This window comes from Schistocerca nitens, chromosome 4, assembly GCF_023898315.1.
Source record: "Schistocerca nitens isolate TAMUIC-IGC-003100 chromosome 4, iqSchNite1.1, whole genome shotgun sequence".
Lineage (NCBI taxonomy): Eukaryota > Metazoa > Arthropoda > Insecta > Orthoptera > Acrididae > Schistocerca > Schistocerca nitens.
Genome location: NC_064617.1, coordinates 542098803 through 542119858, shown reverse-complemented (window position 1 = coordinate 542119858; position 21056 = coordinate 542098803). Strand labels below are relative to the sequence as shown.

The following is a 21056-nucleotide window of genomic DNA, read 5'->3' as shown; positions in this document are numbered from 1 at the left end:
GGGATGCTATGGGTAGACGTACTGCAGTGCGTCCACTTGCACGAGCTACCTCCCACAAATTTATTGTCAATTGCAATGGTGGAGGAATGCACTACCATAAGAATTCCTTACCAAGCGCGAGTTCAGCATGTGAGCACTTTGGAGAGCATGCATCTCTGTCATGGTGACCCTAGAACCACTTTTATAACCATCATACACTACTGGCCATTAAAATTGCTACACCATGAAGATGACGTACTACAGACGTGAAATTTAAGCGACAGGAAGATGATGCTGTGGTATGCAAAGATTAGCTTTTCAGAGCATTCACACAAGGTTGGCGTCGGAGGCGACACCTACAATGTGCTGACATGAGGAAAGTTTCCAACCGATTTCTCATACACAAACAGCAGTTGACGCGCGTTGCCTGGTGCAATGTTGTTGTGATGCCTCGTGTAAGGAGGATAAATGTGTACCATCACGTTTCCAACTTTGATAAAGATCGGATTGTAGCCTATCACGATTGCGGTTTATCGTATCGCGACATTGCTGCTCGCGTTGGTCGAGATCCAAAGACTGTAAGCAGAATATGGAATCGGTGGGTTCAGGAGGGTAATATGGAACGCCGTGCTGGATCCCCACGGCCTCGTATCACTAACAGTCGAGATGACAGGCATCTTATCCGCATGGCTGTAACGGATCGTGCAGCCACGTCTCGATCCCTGAGTCAACAGATGGGGACGTTTGCAAGACAACAACAATCTGCACAAACAGGCCCTGTACGGGCCTTTCTGGATACAGAAAATGTTCGACTGCTGCCCTGGCCAGCACATTCTCCAGATCTCTCAGCAATTGAAAATGTCTGGTCAATGGTGGTCGAGCAAATGACTCGTTACAATACGTCAGTCACTACTCTTGATGAACTGTGGTATCGTGTCGAAGCTGGATGGGCAGCTGTACCTGCGCACGTCATCCAAGCTCTGTTTGACCCAATGCCCAGGCGCATCAAGGCCGTTATTACGGCCAGAGGTGGTTGTTCTGGGTACTGATTTCTCAGGATCTATTCACCCAAATTGCCTAAAAATGTAATCACATGTCAGTTCTAATATAGTATGTTTGTCCAATGAATACCCGTTTATCATCTGCGTTTCTTCTTGGTGTAGCAATTTGATCGGCCAGTAGTGTAAATCTCAGTGACTTCTGTGTAATTCAATACACAAAGGAATTACGACATTTTGCTGCTAGCGGGCATTGATTTACATCAATGGGGAAAGTTGAAATTTTGTGCCGGACTGGGATTCGAACCTGGGTCTCTTGCTTCCTAGGCAGATGCTCTGACCACTGAGCCATCCGGCCACAGTGGTCATTGCAGCTGCACGGCCTATCCTAGCACGCCTCCCGACAGAACCAAATTCTCAACTTATCCGCACACTATTGGCGTAGTGCAACTGCCAATTACCCTCATTACTCGCGCGGAAAACCGGACACTACATATGTAATTAAGACGCAACTGGCCAGTGATCCCATCAGTACATATGCACACCACGTTAGAACTCTTGGGAGACTCGGTGAAACGCCGCTAATTATGAAAATAATTGGCAGGAGAACTAAGTAAGTAGTGTGAGGATAAGTTGAGAATTTGTGTTTGACGGGAGGCGTGCTAGGGTAGTCGGCGACCACTGCGTCCAGATGGCTCAGTGGTGGCCGGCACGGTAGCTCAGCGTGTTCGGTCAGATGGTTAACTACCCTGAGTGAACGGATCAAGGAAGAACCTTAACGGGTGTAATCTGACGTCCGCCCCGAACTAATTGAACTAACAATATAGAACAAAATGATTTCAACAAAAAAAGTGGTCAGAGCTTCTGCCTAGTAAACAGGAGACCAGGGTTCGAATCGCACTCTGGTACAAATTTTCAGTTTTCCCCATTGATGTAAATCAATGCTCACTAAGCAACTACATGTCGTAATTCCTTTGTGCCTTGATTTATAATGGCTTCAGGTACTGTGTAATTATTGTCTTTCTAGTTTAGTCTCATTGTGAATTTCTCTCTGTTACATTATGTACTATACTGCAGTAGTTTTTCGTACGTGTGGTTCATGCTTCGTCGAGCCATGTTTTAATGGCTTACTTCCCTCCTCTAGTTTTGCACATTTGTGTGTTGTTTGTTCGTGATGTCCCATTCATCTTGACAACACCAAACAACTTCTTGTGCAGAAGCAAAATGAAACAAAGTATGTGAAGCAAGTGTCATTTGGCTGCGAGTGGGACATCAACCAGTGAGAGTTCCTTCCTATAACTTTTTTTGTTTCATAGATACTAACAGAAGTGTGCCCTTGTTAAACAGCACCCTACATTTTTTATTCGGTTATTAACTTCCAAGACCTGTTCAAAAACCTATCAAAATTCGATGCAAATTCTTATTTTTGGGACATCCACGACTGTTCTGCAAAATGTTCATGGTAAAAAAAAATCTGCCACAGTTGTAAAGTACTTTATTGAAGGAAGTCTTGCGCGACAGCAGTCGCTGTACACAACCACGGTTTCGGGGCATTAGTTCCATCATCAGTTGTATCTGAAACATACCGGAAGTAGGACGTCATGTCCGTGTTCTAACAACAAATAGGCAAACAGCTACCGTAAGTGGGCCGTCAAATAACATCCCAAATTGTGGCTAGAAAGAACTACAAATTTCAATCCCGATCTGGGAAATTTCCTCTTCTCCCAAAACTGCCACCGAGAATGCATGTAGCCAGACCCTGACACATATACATGACGTTATTAAAAATGTAACAAACTTGACTTTGACTGTCCTAACACACTGCGCATGCATCCCGGATAAAGTAACTCGTCCACATGCTAAAGCTGATAGTTGACAAATGACACTCAAGGGCAGTTCACACTGGTTCCTCAGTAAAACGTCTTCAGCTGAATGTCTATATAATTTGCACCAACAAAGAGATGGTAGAATCGCTGCTCATGAACAGACGGCAGCTAAAATATTTGTACATAGCTGATTGATAATCCACACAGTACAACAGGCGTGTATCAAAACTATTAAAATATAAAACTGAATGAAGCCTCCAACAGTCCGCTGTAGCTGTATTTATTTAAATTCAATGCAAATTTTTATTTGTGGGCAATCGACAACTGTTCTTCAACATGTTCATCGTAAAGAAATCCGCCACAGTGGTAAAGCACCTTATTGAAGGAAATCTTGCTCGACGCAGGTCGCAGTACACTACGACGGTTTCGGGATCTAAGCTCCATCATCAGGTGTATATGAAAATAGCACCCTACAGTTTTTATTCGGTTACCCACTTCTTCTCTCCGAGATAGGCGAAGTTCTTAGCCCTAGCCACGCCAGTTTTACTTTGCGGTATTCTGTAACTAGTCCCTATATCATACGGTTTAGCATTTATATATACTAGAAGATGCAACTTGAAAGTTGAGAAATGTGCTGTGTGGGTCTCTAATTGACTTAAATAAATTCAGCTACAGTAACCTATTGGACTTTTCATTTAGTTTCATATTTTAATAGTTTTAACACCTCTATTTAGACACCTACATGAATTGTCAATCAATCATGTATTGAGAATACAAGTCAGCAGAACAATACTGAACGGCTTGTATTTTCCTTTTGTCCCCATTTATCTGCTGTCCTCTCCAGCGAGAGGATACCTCTATTGTATGCTAACAAAGGAGGCTCAGTCAGCTGCGTGTTACGTTTTAATAACGTCATATTCACAGGAATGATACCCTGTCATAATGTTTGAACAGGTCCTGAGAAGAGGAAGTGGATTACCGAATAAATAATTTAGGGTGCTATTTGAAAGAGACGTGTTGCTGTTCGCAACAAACAGAGTTACAAGAAAGGCAATAATGCTCGTTAATGTACACCTGGTAGCTAAACAACATGTGAGTGACACACGTTTTTATTTTGATTCTCCCTGTAAAGTTATTTGCGATAGTCAAGATTAATGGGAGATTCCGCAAATTTTTCATATCACGCCTCTTGTCCATGAGCGCTAATTGCTGTAGTAAATGGGATAATGGGGTGTAAAGTTTTGAGTGTGTTGCAGATATTGCAGATACAGCTGTTGCCATTCCGTCTTTACCGTTTTTTACAATTCCAACAGAATTACAACGATTCTGGCTAGAAACTGATATTCATTCCATTGGCGGCCCAGTATGTGCGTAGTTGAAACACTCGTCACACGTCTGTGTCAAAAAATGGTTTTTACTGCCGTAAACGTAACTTCGCAGCATTAAAGCTGAAGGAAAGTTGTTGTTAAAGGGGCAGATAGAGCTGACTGCGGGACTGTGGCAAAAACTAGAAGAGAACAGAATCTAATCGTTTGAATTATGGTGCTGTAGAAAATTAGGTAGGTTAGTAAGAAATGAGGAGATTCTTTACGAAATCGGAGGAAACAAACACATGGAGAACACTGGAACACTGACAATAAGTGACAGGATGAGAAGACATTTGTCCAGACAACAGTGAACATTTTCCACGGTACTAGAGGGAGCTGTATAGAATAAAACTGTAGGGATAGACAAGGGTTGGAATACATCCAGCAAATGACCGAGGGCACAGGCTACTAAGTTGGAGAGGTTGACTCAGGAGAGGAATCGCTGCGGGACGCATAAAACTAGACAGGAAACTTATGACCTAAAAAAAAAAGGGGGCAACTGCGACAGAGGGTGTCAGCTACGTAACTCGTCGGTTCACGAGCTATAGTGGACGCTGCTCGCTGGATCCACCAGCGTGGTACGACTACCCACAAAGTCGCCACGCCAGAATCATTTGCTGCAAGTAGGATCCCATGTGTAACAAATGATACTTGAAGTATTTTCATTTTAAGGCTTACCCATTGTAGCTAACCTACGAACTCAATTTAGTGAAATACTGATCACGTGAAACTAGAAGGATCGGCCGATGAACTGGGATTATTATGAACATTTAGCCACTTGTCACATGAAAGCATGTGCGAACAGATATATTTCTCCACCAGGGCAGAAAGGAAGACTCAAAACTACAAAGATTGATTAGGGAGTAAGGAGGAAGTCATGTAACTCATGCGTTCATTATTTTATTAGCGGTATTGTATGTTTCAACATTGATAAGGAGTAAATTTAAGTCATGGAAGCAGACATATACTATTAATAGACACATACATTTATTAATATTGTAAGCACCATAATACATTTACAGAGGCATTGGTTTTTTCTAGACAAGACATGTGCATGTATATTACGAAAAAGCTTGTTCGTTTTTTTTAAGGAGAACTTGCCGTTTTTTATTATTTAGGACTTTGGCTATTTCAGCGTTGCTAATAACTGTACCAAGACTCTGCTTGCACGTTATCACACAAAAATATTATGTTTCTGTAAGGCCATACATATGAGTTTATCGTAACAAGCAACTGGAATTTGACGATATGAATATTACAATGGTGTACAGAGTGAGAGTAGAAGTACAATACAAATTAGAATTTTATTACAGTTGTAGATTATGATTAATGAGCCCTTCATAAGTCAAACCGACTAACAATCAAATTTCAAATTTTGCAGTCTTAGGTGTATGGGTAATGTTTCGATGCCGAAAATGGCAAACTCTTGACCTTATTATCGAAGAACGTAATGATCTTCCCACTGAACATAAAGTTTTATGCTAAATTTTTCAGAAGACAAGGAAACATTCTAAACTGCTTACAGATTAATTTTTTTTTTTAATGTGATGTGAGTAGGTCTTATGAATGACCAAGTGATTTTTAATATTTTAACATTAGCCATGGGACCTACTTTAACCTTTCTGAAGAGAAAATCACACCAGTAACTAAATTCTTAGTAAATGAAATTCTAGAACTAGAAGGAAAAAAATGTGACTACGCTACCAGAAGTAAATTTTTGCTTCAGCATCCACAACTGCTCTTCTCATTCTGGAGGTGGAGAGCATAATATGATGTATCCACAGAAGTATAGTCGACGACTAAGAGAACCGGTCATTTATAGTAAGCGAATGTTTGTGCATTCAACACAAAAGTATCGATTACCTTACTGACCAAGCTTAGAATGAGTTATATTGGATTAAACATTTCATTGCATAAACTGAGATAACTTTTTTCAGCATCCAACAATCCCCTTACATCAGACTGTTCACAATTGATTCTTATATAATAAAATGTATCCAACCCGGTTATCATTGAATAGCGATGCGTAACTCTCAGTAATGTTCATATATCTGAAGTTTTCGTTAGCTGTAAGAATGATATTAATGTTGTTAGGTTCATTTAACGACGGATTAGTCGATTTGAGATATGGAAAAGTCAGATCATACTTTAAGTTGTTGACTTTGTTCATACCATGCGTCACGAAACAAAACATTTGTTAAAATGTGACTTCCACTAGCAGACCATAGGTACCAAATGTATTACAGTCCCTCAACTCAATGAACAGAATGACGACGAAGCTGTCTACTCTTAAGGCAGAACTTCCTGAAGGCTGAGGCTAATTGATACAGCGACTGCATAGACAACGTTTACAACTCTTACGCTTGATCGACGTCGTACATGTATAATCACATTTCTAGCCATGTCACCTTGACATAAATAATTCGAAACATAAAATATTTATGTCCTTATTAGGAAGACGGGATTTTCTGCCAATTACCACTGTCCCTGTAGACTTACATTGGTAATGATTCACACTCCTCTGAAGATGCACAAGAAAGACAGGACATCAAGCAGTGTTCGTGACGAGACACTAACAGCTTAAATGTGGGGCTCATACCTGCTATTCTTGTGCATTTCAGAACTGATAAAAGTTGCAAAAACATTTCTTACGTTTAAAAATGACCCGTATTTAAATTTAAATATAATTGCAGAATAATTTTAATTTGGAAAGACACACTCTGAGTATTTACAAACGTAGCAAACGCGTATTTTACTTTTCCGCCTTGACAGAGATATGCGTGAGCCATTGATAAAGCACTCGTCAGCGGTCAATTTCAAATACTGAGAGTCCGACTGAAATAACAGTTGGCTGTATTTCAGCACTCTATAGGGCCGGATTCCTTTAATTATTTTAAAATACGCCTTTTCTCCGAAACTAACAGTAATGCGCCATTAAATTTTCAAGTGGTGTCACTTAAATCAACTGTGGTGACGTACGCCGGGATGAGGTACAAGTTGGTCACGCCTGAAGACAAACTGCTGCTTGGAGCTATATGACAGTCCGCATGCCCCAGTATTTTTGTTGCTAATTTCCTTGTGTTCCTTCTTCATCTATTTAAATGGGTATGTATAGCGTTCCATTTATATTTTTGCCTGATTACTGTCATATGATTGTCTCTGAAACGTAACACAGCAACATATTACATTTACTGTGAGCCAGGGTCTTAACTTGATCATGATACATACATGTTAAAACCAACTTGCCATTTCAGTTAGGTGCAATTCTTCATGGAAATATTAAAGCAGCAATAACTATAACGTATTATATTTCTAAACGTACACATTCATATATGACACATCTGTAAGTAATCTGCGCTTTCTCTTAGTAGCAGCGCACCATTTCCAATAAAAAGCATATTAAATACTGGAGAGAAATTCATTGACATAGGAGGCAGGAAGATACACTTGATATCAGGAACATAACACAGCCCTTACCGTTATTCAGTTGCTAATGCCAGCATTTTAGCCTAGAGCTCATACACTAATCTTCAAAAAGTCGATACCACTATATCTAATGCAGCATATAGTCGTTTAGATACACAGAGAAAACTCAGTACAAGCGTTGGAACAACCTGAGATGCAGAACATGAACACTGTCGAGTGTGTGTCACATGAATTTAGCATGAAAGCGAAGGATAATCATTTAACTATCTGAAACACTCGATCATGAAGGTGACGGAAGCGTAGAAACGAGAAGAAGAGTCGACAATGGGAAAATGGAATACTACTCTCGACAGCATTAACGATCACTCCATCGCTGGCTAACTAGTATGACATAGGATGTAGCTGTAGTGTAACGGCAAAGTTAGCTGAATTTCTGTGTTGCTTTATTCATCACTAACCGTTGTTCCACTTCGTCTCAACACACTAAACCCTTTGGCCAATAAGGACTTGCTTAGTTGACCTAGTAGCTGTGTGACTGAACACTGTGTGACAAACACATTTACTACAGTCATTCCACCGTAAAGAGCAACTCTTTAAGTCAGCTAGTAATAGCCACGTGTAGCTCAGGACCCGAAAGCCACAGTACAGGGCTAAACCACACACACAGTGCCATAATTTATTACAGTTTGCTGAACTAGAGCAACACCGTGCTCAAGTTTATCGCTCGTGACAATGATGATGAGTGCGGCTGCAGCTAGGTTTGCAACTGTTCACTGCATGGCAGAGTCATTCCCATCACTGCACTTGTGTGGCGCAACTGCAACTGCACTCGCTGTCGTTGCACTTGACAGCCGCCAAACGTACCGCTGCCACCTGCTGCCATGTTCTGATGCCGTAGGTGGAATATGTGATGTCGTTCAGGTTCAAGTAGCTCTGAAAAAGAAGAAGAATATTCTGTTAGAAAAGTATCTACTTGCGACCTTACATAACGTCCCGTAGTTTTTATCGTTGAAAAGTAAGGACAAGGACAGGAAACAGGTAATTCCCAATACATCCAAAACGAGCACATATATCGAGGTGTGGTTTTTCTGAAGTTCTAAGGAGTGTGAGTGGCTGGCATTAAGTAATTAATATTCAGCCGCCATTCCTGGTGCTGGGTATGAATCATGCCCACAATCGAAGGTTGTACACTATCTCATTAGAAGCAACCCTACGTAATGTGGAACGAACTACTAGATGAAAGGAGGCGGGGTGTTGTAACCGCGAGCGGAATGGTCGCGGGGTTGCCAACAACGAAGCGACGCAGGACCAAACGGGAGCGGCCAGCGAACAAACAAAAAATGGGAAAGGACGGGCACGGACAACGACGGACGACCGCGGTAGATTTTACAAACAACAACACACAAGAAGCAACAGCGTCACAAGGGACAACCTCACGAATCCACAACGTCCACTCGTACAAGGAAACAAAAAAAAGCAAATACGTTGTCTGCAGGTGAGATGTGACAGATTTACGCGAACTTTCTGAGCTTTTTTTTCTCTTTATTGTTATTTTACACCTTCTTACATAAGGTGGGCTGGCAGCGGCAACAGTACGCCGCTCTTCAGCCACAGGCAGTACAAGAGAAAGCAATGGAGACACAGAATGAAAATAACGGTGGACAAAAAAACAGTAGACACAGTAACGAAAAAAACACGAAGCCGTTCACACACGAAGAAAATCAAAGAAACTGTTAGCACTGAACACGAACACTGATGATGGAGATGACACATGAACGATGGAGCGTGGGCAGCGAAAACACTGAAGCACAAACACGACGGTACACACACTAAACTGATGGCGATGATCTCCGGCGCGCGAATGTCCACTTAACGTGTACGGGTCTGGGGACCTGCCCAGAGGGGAAAAATGTGGGAGGGGGGACGGAGAGTGGAAATGCCAGTGGCAGAGGAGATGGGGGGGAGGAATGAAAGTATGGGGGGTAGGGGAAGCCCGGGGGGAGGAGGGCGGAAGAAGGGAGGAGGGAGAGAAGGGAGAAAGAAGGAAGAGAGGGTGCCCTGAGGAAAATACATAGGAAGTGGGAGAGGGGGATCAAAGTTGATAGGAGGGATAGATGGAGAGGAGGAGGGCATCATCAGGGAGGGGGAGCTGGTGGAAGCCACCTTGGAAGAGGGTAAGGAGAGAGGAGAGATGGAGAGCAGGTGGGACGTGGAAATACAGGCGCGGCAGCGGACAGGGGTGGGAGAGGATGGGAGAGACAAGCGGGTGAGGGGAATCTAGCTTACGGGAAGTGTATAGGATCTGTATCCGTTCGAGGAAACGGAGGAGGTATGGGAACGGAATAAGGTCGTACAGGATACGCATGGGGGAGGGGAGACGGATGCCATAGGCCAGGCGGAGAGCATGGCGTTCGAGGATTTGAAGGGACTTGCTGAGCGAGAGGCAGGAGCTTAACTACAGGATGGGGTACGTCGCTATTGGCTGCTGGGACCACGTGCTCCACCGTGGCGCCCTCACGTTATACGCGGGCCAGGAACGCGCGCGGTCACGGCTGCAGAGACCTCAAGTGGTAATCGAGGTCCTTGCCGTCTGGTGCGGATTCGAAACCCGCGTCGCTCGATACCAGATGGGGAGTTTTGTGTTGTCAGTAGAGCAGCAGTAACGGCTGAATGGGACGAATGTGGTCTACTCACTGCATGTCGCCTGAGTAACAAGTCCTTGATGTACATTTCAACCCTTATGTAGCTACCCACGTCGCCTGTCGCAGTGTCAATCACGGCTAAAGACCTCATGTACTGACTGACAGGGATGGTCGAGTATTGCCCGTGGTTGCCGTAAGAAAAAAAAATTGAATGAGATCAGCGGAAGGAATCGCTCGTGAGTTACGAAGTGCTACGAGCCATCTAGCTAGTACAAATATTCTACATAGTCAGTTAAAAAGGATGGGGTACAACGGTTGTGCCGATTCTCATAAGTCACATGCTTCTGTAGTCAATGTTAAGTGTTGGTTGAAGCGGTTTTAAAGAACGCCGCCACTGGATAGTGGATGACCCGAAACAACTGACTTGGAGTGCCGAATCACAGTATATTCTGAGAGAATTCGATGGATGGGTTTGGGTTTGGCGAATGCCTGGACAACATTACCTGCACCATGTGTAGTGCCAACAGTGAGGTATAGTGGAGACCGTGTTACGCTGTGAGTATGTTTGTCTTGGTTAAGATGTAGTCGCCTTATTTCGTTTAAGAGGACGGTAATTGTAGAAGGACATGAATACATTTGGCAGCATTGTGTACTGCGTGCAATAGCTGAACAGTTCGTAAATGATGATTGTCTTTATCACCATGACAACGCGCCCAGTCATAAAGCAGTATCTGTGATGCAATGGTATGCGTACAATAACATTCCTGAAGTGTATTTGCCTACACATAGTTGCAAACTGAACCCAGTGGATGGGATGACTTGAAACATCGACTTCATTCCTGATTGCAGCGTGCAACATCTCTACCTTCATTGATTTCGGTCTTGAGGAAAAATGAGCTGCCGCTCCTCCACAGACAGACACCTAACTGAAATTGTTCCCAGCAGTCATAACAGATGCGAATGGTGGACAAACCTCCACTAACAGGTGTTCAGTTGCTCCATTAAGTTTCGGGAATGCAGCCGCATGAATTCTGCTTCTTCTTCTAATACTTCGGCTGTATACCTTTCAGCCATCTTCAGAGAGAGCCGTACGACTGACGCTCCAGCGCTCGCTCCATCCTTTTAAACTCGCGGACCGCGCCAATGCGCATGCGGCCACAGATAAACAAGGCGCCAGTGATGTTGATCGGCGGCAAAGACGTAACATAAGCATGAGTTACGTCTGTGGCTGCGCATTCGATCCATGCTGGGAGGTCGATGTATTACTGGGAGCTGAACTGTAGCGACGTCTTTGTAAGTTCAATATTGAAAGTGCCGGATTCCATGATTTATCTAATGTGAAACCGCTGTCTCTATTAATTAAATTCTTCGTCAAGCGGATTTCAATGGCCTCTTTTACTACGGAGTCCCAGAAAGATGAAACAGAAGTCAGAATTTCGACATTTTCATATACCATAGAGTGACCAGAGTCAATACAATGCTCTGACACAGCCGATTTACTGGGTTGTAAGAGCCGAGTGTACCTGCGATGTTCCGTACACCTCTCTTGGACTGTACGATTCGTTTGTCCGATGTATGAAAGGCCACATTCACATGGTATCTTGTAAACTCTAGGCTTGCGGTGTAATAAGTCATCTTTAACAGAACCCAGGAGTGCAGCCGTCTTCGCCGGTGGACGAAAAATCACTTTTACTTTATGTTTAGTGAGGATCCGTCCTATTTTGGATGAAAGGCTTCCCACATGCGGCAGGACAGCCATGGATTTAAATGTTTCCTCGTCATCTTCTGCATTCCTTACGGACACCTTAGGTTTTATTTGTAGTGCCTTACGTATCTGTTGTGGAGAATACCCGTTGTCCTCAAGAACTCTCTTCAGATGTAAAAGTTCGTCTTTTAAACTACTTTCATCAGATATGACGTGTGCTCAGTGTACCAAAGTTCTTAGAACACTACTCGTCTGCGAAGGATGGTGACTGCTATTTGCATGTAAATATAAGTCCGTATGGGTCGGTTTCCGATATACTGCATGACCCAGAGTGCCATCTTCTTTGCGCCGAACCAAGACATCCAAAAATGGAAGACATCCCTCCTTTTCCTCTTCCATTGTAAACTGAATTTGTCCATGGATGGAATTCAGATGGTTTAAGAAGTCCTGCAATTTGTCCTCGCCATGGGGCCACACTACAAAGGTGTCGTCAACGTACCTCCAAAAACTGTAGGCTTCAAACTAGCAGACTCCAGGGCCTTCTCCTCGAAGTCCTCCATAAATAAATTGGCCACCAAGGGTGACAAAGGACTACCCATGGCAACACCGTCAGTCTGTTCAAAAAAGTCGTTATTAAATAAAAAGTATGTGGAGGTCATCACATGGTGAAACAAAGCTAAAATCTCCTTATCAAAACTTTTTCCAATAAGATCTAAAGATTCAGAGAGAGGTACCTTTGTAAATAGCGACACTACATCAAAGCTGACTATAGATCAGAGGTGTTCAGTTTCAAAGATTTTAATTTGCCAATGAAATCTGCAGAGTTCCTTATATGATGATCACATTTTCCCACAAGCGGCCTCAATAGTGACGCCAGGTGCTTGGCACAATCATAGATGGGAGAACCAATATTGCTCACGATAGGACGTAGAGGAACGTCTTTCTTGTGGATATTTGGGAGTCCATAAAGCTTTGGAGGCACTGCACCACTTGGTTTCAGTCTTCGTATGACTTCCGGTGGAAATGGGGAGGCATTCAAAAGCGACGCCGTCTTCCTTACCACCTTGTTGGTGGGGTCCTTACTGATCTTCCGGTACATACTATCATTCAGTAAGCTGTATATCTTATCATGGTAGTCGTCACGTGACATTAAAACAGTGGCATTACCTTTATCAGCAGGGAGAACCACCGTTTCGGTATCTTGGCGGAGCATACGTAGTGCAGTCCTCTCTGCCACAGATATATTGCTTCTTTGTGGGCGAGCCTTCATAACAGCTCGACAAGTTTCGCGTCTTATTTCATCTGCAGTATCCGTAGAGAGTGGTCGAACAGCTTCTTCAACGGCACTGATGAATGCAGGTATAGGCAAAACCTTTGGCGTGGGTGCAAAATTCAGTCCTTTGCTTAAGACCATCATCGTAGCATCGTCCAAATCTCTACCCGTCATATTAATGACAGAGCGTCGAATGATACTTTCTTGCTGTGGAGATGGCTCAAGTCGGCTGAACTTTGCAGTCTGTCTTGATGTCGCTACCTCACGAACCCAGTCTGATTTGGCCCAAGTTGTACCCTCTATCCAGTTCCAAGAGTTGCTGGGTAACTCCACAGACATCTTCAGGTGCAGACGATAAAGTTATTGAGAAACAAGATCCAGCTTCCTTCGTGTAAATCGGATCCTCTCCTTAACAATAGCAGAACCAGCTTTAAATAAAATTTTATTCACGGAAGTCGATTTTATAAAATGTACTAACCTGGCAAACTTCGGAATTATGCCATGGTCACGGCACCTCAGTAAAAAACTTAAAGAGCTCATTTTCATATATCGGACAAACGAATCGTACAGTCCAAGAGAGGTGTACGGAACATCGCAGGTACACTCGGCTCTTACAACCCAGTAAATCGGCTGTGTTAGAGCATTGTATTGACTCTGGTCACTCTATGGTATATGAAAATGTCGAAATTCTGACTTCTGTTTCATCTTTCTGGGACTCCGTAGTAAAAGAGGCCATTGAAATCCGCTTGACGAAGAATTTAATTAATAGAGACAGCGGTTTCACATTAGATAAATCATGGAATCCGGCACTTTCAATATTGAACTTACAAAGACGTCGCTACAGTTCAGCTCCCAGTAATACATCGACCTCCCAGCATGGATCGAATGTGCAGCCACAGACGTAACTCATGCTTATGTTACGTCTTTGCCGCCGATCAACATCACTGGCGCCTTGTTTATCTGTGGCCGCATGCGCATTGGCGCGGTCCGCGAGTTTAAAAGGATGGAGCGAGCGCTGGAGCGTCAGTCGTACGGCTCTCTCTGAAAATGGCTGTAAGGTATACAGCCGAAATATTAGAAGAAGAAGCAGAATTCATGCGGCTGCATTCCCGAAACTTAATGGAGCAGTCTTTGCGCCGCGAAAACCTGAGGAATCACAGGTGTTCAGTTACTTATGATGAGATAGAGTACGTACTTGCAGTGACAACTTCTGAGAGTCTTTCCCTTCCCATTGTTTCATTAAACGGTCGTTTGCTGCAGCACAGAAATTCTGGATCCGTTTAGGCTACCTTTGTTGTTGTTAAAACTACTGTCAAGCACATAAATTTCAGTGGCTCCCCTGAACAGGCGGGCGTGATAGCTCGTCTCTACAACGAGAAGTTGCGCGCAGGTGAACTTTATTCTCTGGTCAGTCTTACAGCACGTGCTCCGCCACCACTGAAGCCTTCACCTGTAAACACCGTTTACGTTCTACTTGGTATTTTAGTAAGAGAGTACAGAAGTGTAACAGAACATAGAGAATGCTCCAGTGTACAAATTGAGGTACGGAACCTGCGCTCGGAGAAGCAATCTTAAGGAGATATGGAAGTAAACTTGTCTACCGCTTTGTCTAGCACTACGGAACAAATGGTTCAAATGGCTCTGAGCACTATGCGACTTAACCTCTAGGGACATCAGTCGCCTAGAACTTAGAACTAATTAAACCTAACTAACCTAACGACATCATACACATCCATGCCCGAGGCAGGATTCGAACCTACGACCGTAGCGGTCGCTCGGTTCCCGACTGTAGCGCCTAGAACCGCACGGCCACTCCGTCCGGCCTAGCACTACGGTATTCCAGCTTTTGTACAATTAACATGGGTAAAGATTTACACGTACTGTGCTGTTTATTTACATGTGCATTCTTTATTTCCTGCAAGGAAACAAGTAGGACGAGTCTGATTACAAGGAAGTCATCATGCACGTTCTGTTTACTTTACTTGTCCATAAGGTAGATCTGTTGTATCGTGTTTATATTGCCCCATGACAGAATGTGCTATGAATCAACGACAGGCCCATTTATTACTCAGTGCTATTCAGAGACGTAAAATGTAATACGATGGAACACTACCGGTACGGTTTCGCAGAGCTCACTGACATGCACCTTGTGTTTGGGAAAGTACGATGCTGAAAGACTATACAGGGCGAGATTTCCTAACAGGTATCATCGGTCACGACGAGTGTTTGTTTCTCTCGATCGACGAATGTGAGAGACTGGTTCATTGGAAGGAAGGAACGAGGGACCTTCACAAATAACAATTACACCCATATCTCCCACGAAGAGTCCGTGCAATGATTGTGATTGACTTTGAACCTAAGGTAGCATTGTGTCAGTGATCCCTCCAACAACAGACTGATCGACCAGAGTTTCTCCAAATCGTGTTGTTCTCTGACAAGGCTTCATTTGATCGTGATGGTATCTCGAACAGCAGGAACAGACATGTGTGGGACGAGGAACAGCCTCATGCTGTAGTAGAACCACACCATGCAGTTCGTTTTGCTGTGAATATCTGGGACGGTACGGTTCTCGCAGTAGTGAAAAGCTGCCACACCCGTTTGTTCGGGGAAGTCATTGAAATACATTAGCATAACAATAGTTTCAATTGAAAGATAAATACTTAAATACAAACATTGTACATTGATTAATACTTGGGTACGCTAAACAACTGTTAGCACAGATTCCAGTAAATAGAAGTAATGGTGTAGGATCTGACTGATTTGCTTATTACTAAATAATTGTTACGAGGGAACAATTCACTGAGTATTGCATGTCAGTTCTGTTTACTAATGATGGTCTTATTAGCGATGAGTTAAACTAAGTACTGTCGTTTTTTGCATTTCTTCAACGATTGTCTGCAAATATGTTTGCTTGTTTCAGCAAGCAAATCACTAACAGCAAAAGTGACAAACTTTTTCATTAATAACGGTTGACATATTACGTAGAAGTGAGTAACTGAAGGCAGTTGGAATACTTCAATTCATTACGGGCCATCGCAGGTAAACTGTTACCTACGTGAAACGTATCCATTACACACAGTAAAGTTATCACACATATATTTGGCACAAATATACCTACACTACCGAGCTCTTTTTTTAAATCATGTTTAGCATCAACTTTACATTAGTTTTATTCTGCGACGGAATAAATTTGTATCATTTCTTTACAGTCTGAATGGACACTGTTGGACTATTAAAAGCAGGCTGCCTAGTAGCAACTGAGTTATCCTAGGTGCTATGAGACTATTTCAAAGATTTGACAATCTCTTATCTTTAAATAGAAATATTGTGTGGAGCATAGTGTCCTGGATTTTTTGGCAGCGTTAACGGAAAAGGAAGGGGCCTACAGTTACTTCCAACAGGATGGAGCAACTGCTCATACAGTCTGCTGAACCTTGGAGAAAATGTTACAGAATCTTCACACCTGACAAGAGTCGATAGCAGGGGTCAGTCTGATCGCGGCCATAGTTGGCCATCCATGTCACCTGATCTATCAATATGCGATTACTTTGTGTGGGGAGCCCCAAGTCTAAGGTGCATCACAACAATCCTCATAGTCTTGAAGAACTGCAGCAGAGCATTTCGGATGAGACTGCAGTAATTGCAGTAGTCCAGCTTCGGTCCGCCTCACAACTTGCTGACTAGGGCCCGAAATTTCCAAGAGATGACTGCTGGTCACTTTCACCATTGCTATAGTCAGTGCTGAATTTCCTGTCCTATGCTGTGTTTGTTTGTACCCTGGAACTCTGTTCTCCGGGCACTTTTATTTGCCCCACCCTGTATTTTGCTGTAACATTTGAGATACTTCTTCATTAATGAAAGAAAACCGGTACCATTCAGAGATTTTTCTTTTTCTCTCTTTTTCGGCTTAGAACAAACTGTTTTGCAGCTGATATTCTAAATCAGATGATTTTAAAGTTAAACAGCTGCCTTTGCCGATACACCTGCTACAATTTACACGAACATAGTGTATCTGATTTTCCACGGAAAATAAATATTAGAATGACCGTGACTTTTAGAAAAATGTAAACGTTCCTTAAGCTATAGAGAAACACAATGATTAATACAGAATTTCAATGTTTTGTTACACAGAATATCTACTGGCTCCCTTGAAATTTTTGTCACTGTTATTAACGATATTTCATTGACTGATAATGCAAGTCACATCTAGAATCAGTGGACTCATACAAACAGCTGGGTGTTACAGTTTCTAAAGAAATGGAATCATCACATGTGTTCAGTTGTTGGTTATATGAGTGGGTGACCTCGGTTCAGTTGCGGGATACTGGGAAAATGCAGTCTACAAAGGAGGTTGCTTACTAATACTTGTGTCTCACATTGTAGAATACGACAAGCGATGGCCATTTCTGCCATACGTGAGATCGCCATGCCAAAAGATCGCAAGGAACCTTCAGAAATATGAAGTTTAAAGTAGTCTTCCGACCACCGCGTGAGTTTAAAGTTCTAGTACGTTTAGCTCAGGATCCAGTGGGACTGTGTTCAGCAGCGATGGCCGCAGAATGGCAAGTACGTTCGCTGGCTGTCGCTGAGCTTAGCTTGGAATACAGCCGTACGTTTCATCTCGAATGGATCGAATGGACGGGAGGGCGGCGTAGGATCAGTGGATTATGGGACAGAGTAATGAAGGAGGCTATCGAAACTGGCACAAATGATGACCACGCAGGCAGAGATGGTAAGCCCCAACTAAGTTCTTCTTGGGAACCATTACTGATCACAATACGCTGTGACCGCTCTCAGATGAGAGAAATCACTACGGCACGCGAGTAGAGCTTGAACGAACGCGCAAGACGTGACAGCTGCGCTACAGAGCCAGCGTAAGGATAAATAAGTTGTCGGCTCGACACTTTGCCATAAGTTCATGGAAATGACTCTCATCGGAACGTTGCGTCGCTTTGACGAACTCACTTGGCTGCAAACCCGTGCGATTTACACCAGTTCAAATCCTCGAGAAAGACAGCGAAAGTTTGCTTGAAACACAGAAGAGCGTCGAGAGAAATGTTGAAAAATCTGAATTGAAAGGGACGAGTATGGATGCTAATTATCTCACTAAAGCGTACTTAAAAAGTTCCAAGAACCAGAATTAAGTGAAAAACCTAGATATATTGTTATGACCCCTACACATTACCCAAGTAGATTTAATTTTAACACACACAGAGATGCGTAAATAGTCATTCTTCCCGCACTCCGCACGCCACTTGAAAGGGGAGAAATCTTAACTTGTGAGATCATTCTAAGTATAATCTACCATGTTCTCAAAGTGGTTTGCAGATGTAGACTGTCCGCAGCTCGTGGTCGTGCGGTAGCGTTCTCGCTTCCCGCGCCCCGGTTCCCGTGTTCTATTCCCGGCGGGCTCAGGGATTTTCTCTGCCTCGTGATGACTGGGTGTTGTGTGATGTCCTTAGGTTAGTTAGGTTTAAGTAGTTCTAAGTTCTAGGGTACTGATGACCTCAGAAGTTAAGTCCCATAGTGCTCAGAGCCATTTGAACCATTATTTAGACGTAGACTACAAGGAGGGAGAGAGCTGATATGCGTCAAGCAGCACTAATTAGTCCAGTATTCTACGAATGAGAACCGGTGGTGGCGAAGACGTACACCGCGTGGCAGCAGGTGACTCGTTAATCAAGCAGATACATCAAACGACCGCACTATGGCCATCGAGCTGGAAGAGCATCTGCGGAATGGGCGCAATAAACGAGGGCATTGGCTGCTGAGCCCCGCCGGTCCACTTGGCTTTCCGAGAAATTAGTACGTCACTAATTGGTACACTTCGTTACCCAAGCACACAAAGAGCTTATGCACGTCATTCAAGGGTCGAAGGCTCCGCGCTCTAGTTAGATAGCGTTCTATGACGCTTCATGTTATCTTGTAGTGGCTTTTCGTAGCTACATACTCTGAAGTAACACAGGGCTCGACAAAGATATGAGAGTACCAAAAATATAACTGCGAACCATGCCCGCCCGCATCCCGTGGTCGTGCGGTAGCGTTCTCGCTTCCCACGCCCGGGTTCCCGGGTTCGATTCCCGGCGGGGTCAGGGATTTTCTCTGCCTCGTGATGGCTGGGTGTTGTGTGATGTCCTTAGGTTAGTTAGGTTTAAGTAGTTCTAAGTTCTAGGGGACTGATGACCATGGATGTTAAGTCCCATAGTGCTCAGAGCCATTTGAACCATTTTGAATCGAACCATGCCCAATAAGCTGCAGCAAACCTGTTGGCATTCGAAACAACTTCCAGGAGTCCTTCAAAATAACTGCAAGTTCAGTTAACGATAATGGAGGTGGATGGTGGTAAAGCACTCTCCTCTCCAAATTAGACAACAAAAGATCAATAATGTTTACATCTGGTGATTGTGTTCACCAGGAGAGAAGCGATTATTCATCATCGTGCTCCCAAGACATGCCCTGAAAGACACGAGCTATGTAAACAGCCTTGTCTTTTTGGAACAATCACCACTGGGGAACAAATTTCGCAGCGTGGGATAAACGTGATTAGCCGAAATGGTCACATAATCTTTTACAGTAATGCGACCTTACAGAGTGACCACCGGCTCCATGGACTACCACGATATGGCTACCCAATCATCACCGAACCCTCATCATGTTTCACTGTTGTGACGTTAACTGGGCTAGAAGCTGGGAACAGTGTGAAACAAGATTCATCGGACCAAACGACATTCTTCCACTGCTTTATAGTCAGTGTTTTATGTCTTTGGCACCACCCTTGCATCACTGATGACTGGATTTGAACTTCCCGCTTGCCCTACAAATGCCTGCTAGTGGAGTTCCCTTTGTGTTGTTTTGGTCCTGACAGGGTTCGAGAGTGCGACAGTCAGTAACGGCTTGTTCTCCACTGAAGAAGGCCGCTAATAAATATGGAATAATTTTCATGACGTTACATTGATTTTGTTCAAAAACGGAAACTGATTCTGTTGGTAATTAATTTATACCAACACGTAAGTCTACAGTTCGATTGTGCAAAGAAGCGTTATTTTATGTAACACTAGCTAACTATCCGGGGTTGCCCGGACATGTATTTGTTCCAATTTCCTATTAGTCCATCTCTTTCTTTCCCCTCTCTCTATCCAACCCCTTCTTCCCCTCTCTCTGTCCATCTTCTCTCCCCTTTCTCTGACCACCTCCTACAACGCCACCACACCATTCCCCGCTGCCTCTCTCTCCTCCGATGTGCTCCTCTCCCCTGCCATCTGCTCTCCCCCCCCCCCCTGTCCATCTTCCCACTTCCTGTCCATTTCCATTTGCTGCTTCCCTCTATCTCATCCTCGCCTACTAGGTCAATTTTCTCCTGCCGCTCTACCTCCTTCTCACCCTCCCCATCTCCTCCGCCTCACTCTCTCCATCTCCTCTTGCTCCCTCTCCATTTACTCGCTTTCCACTTTCTCTGTCCATTTTTGCCCCCTAAGTGTTTCATTCCAGGTAGTAAGTAATAAGCATATCAAATTTCGTTGAACCGGTCCTGACGTTTTGGAGGACCTTTCAACTGGGGCCAGTACCTCCATACGCACTTGTCACATACATTTCTCGTATATTTAACAGATTTCATTCTTATTTGCACACAACTTTACCTCAATCTCTAGCGAATATCTCCCTGCAGTTTTGTTTTCACGCAGCTCATTGTGTATGAGGTCATATTTGCTGAACTATGTGTCATACAGTGATATAATTTTACATGTTCTTCGAGGGGTATATGTGGATACTGTCTGCGAAATGTATTGCGAATAGAGCAGATAATAAAGAATGAATAAATTAAAACATCATGCCAGATCGG

The 21056-nt window shown here is 43.5% G+C and overlaps 1 non-coding gene and 1 pseudogene across 1 annotated transcript; both read right to left on the bottom strand.

Moving 5' to 3' along the window:
* Positions 1 to 1262: 1262 nt before the first annotated feature.
* On the bottom strand, positions 1263 to 1335 carry Trnap-agg (transfer RNA proline (anticodon AGG)). The gene has a single exon. It is a non-coding gene; the product is annotated as a tRNA-Pro (tRNA).
* A 3844-nt stretch (positions 1336 to 5179) lies between these two features.
* The window catches only part of LOC126253683 (prolactin-releasing peptide receptor-like), a 370946-nt pseudogene continuing 355069 nt past the window's right edge, over positions 5180 to 21056 (bottom strand).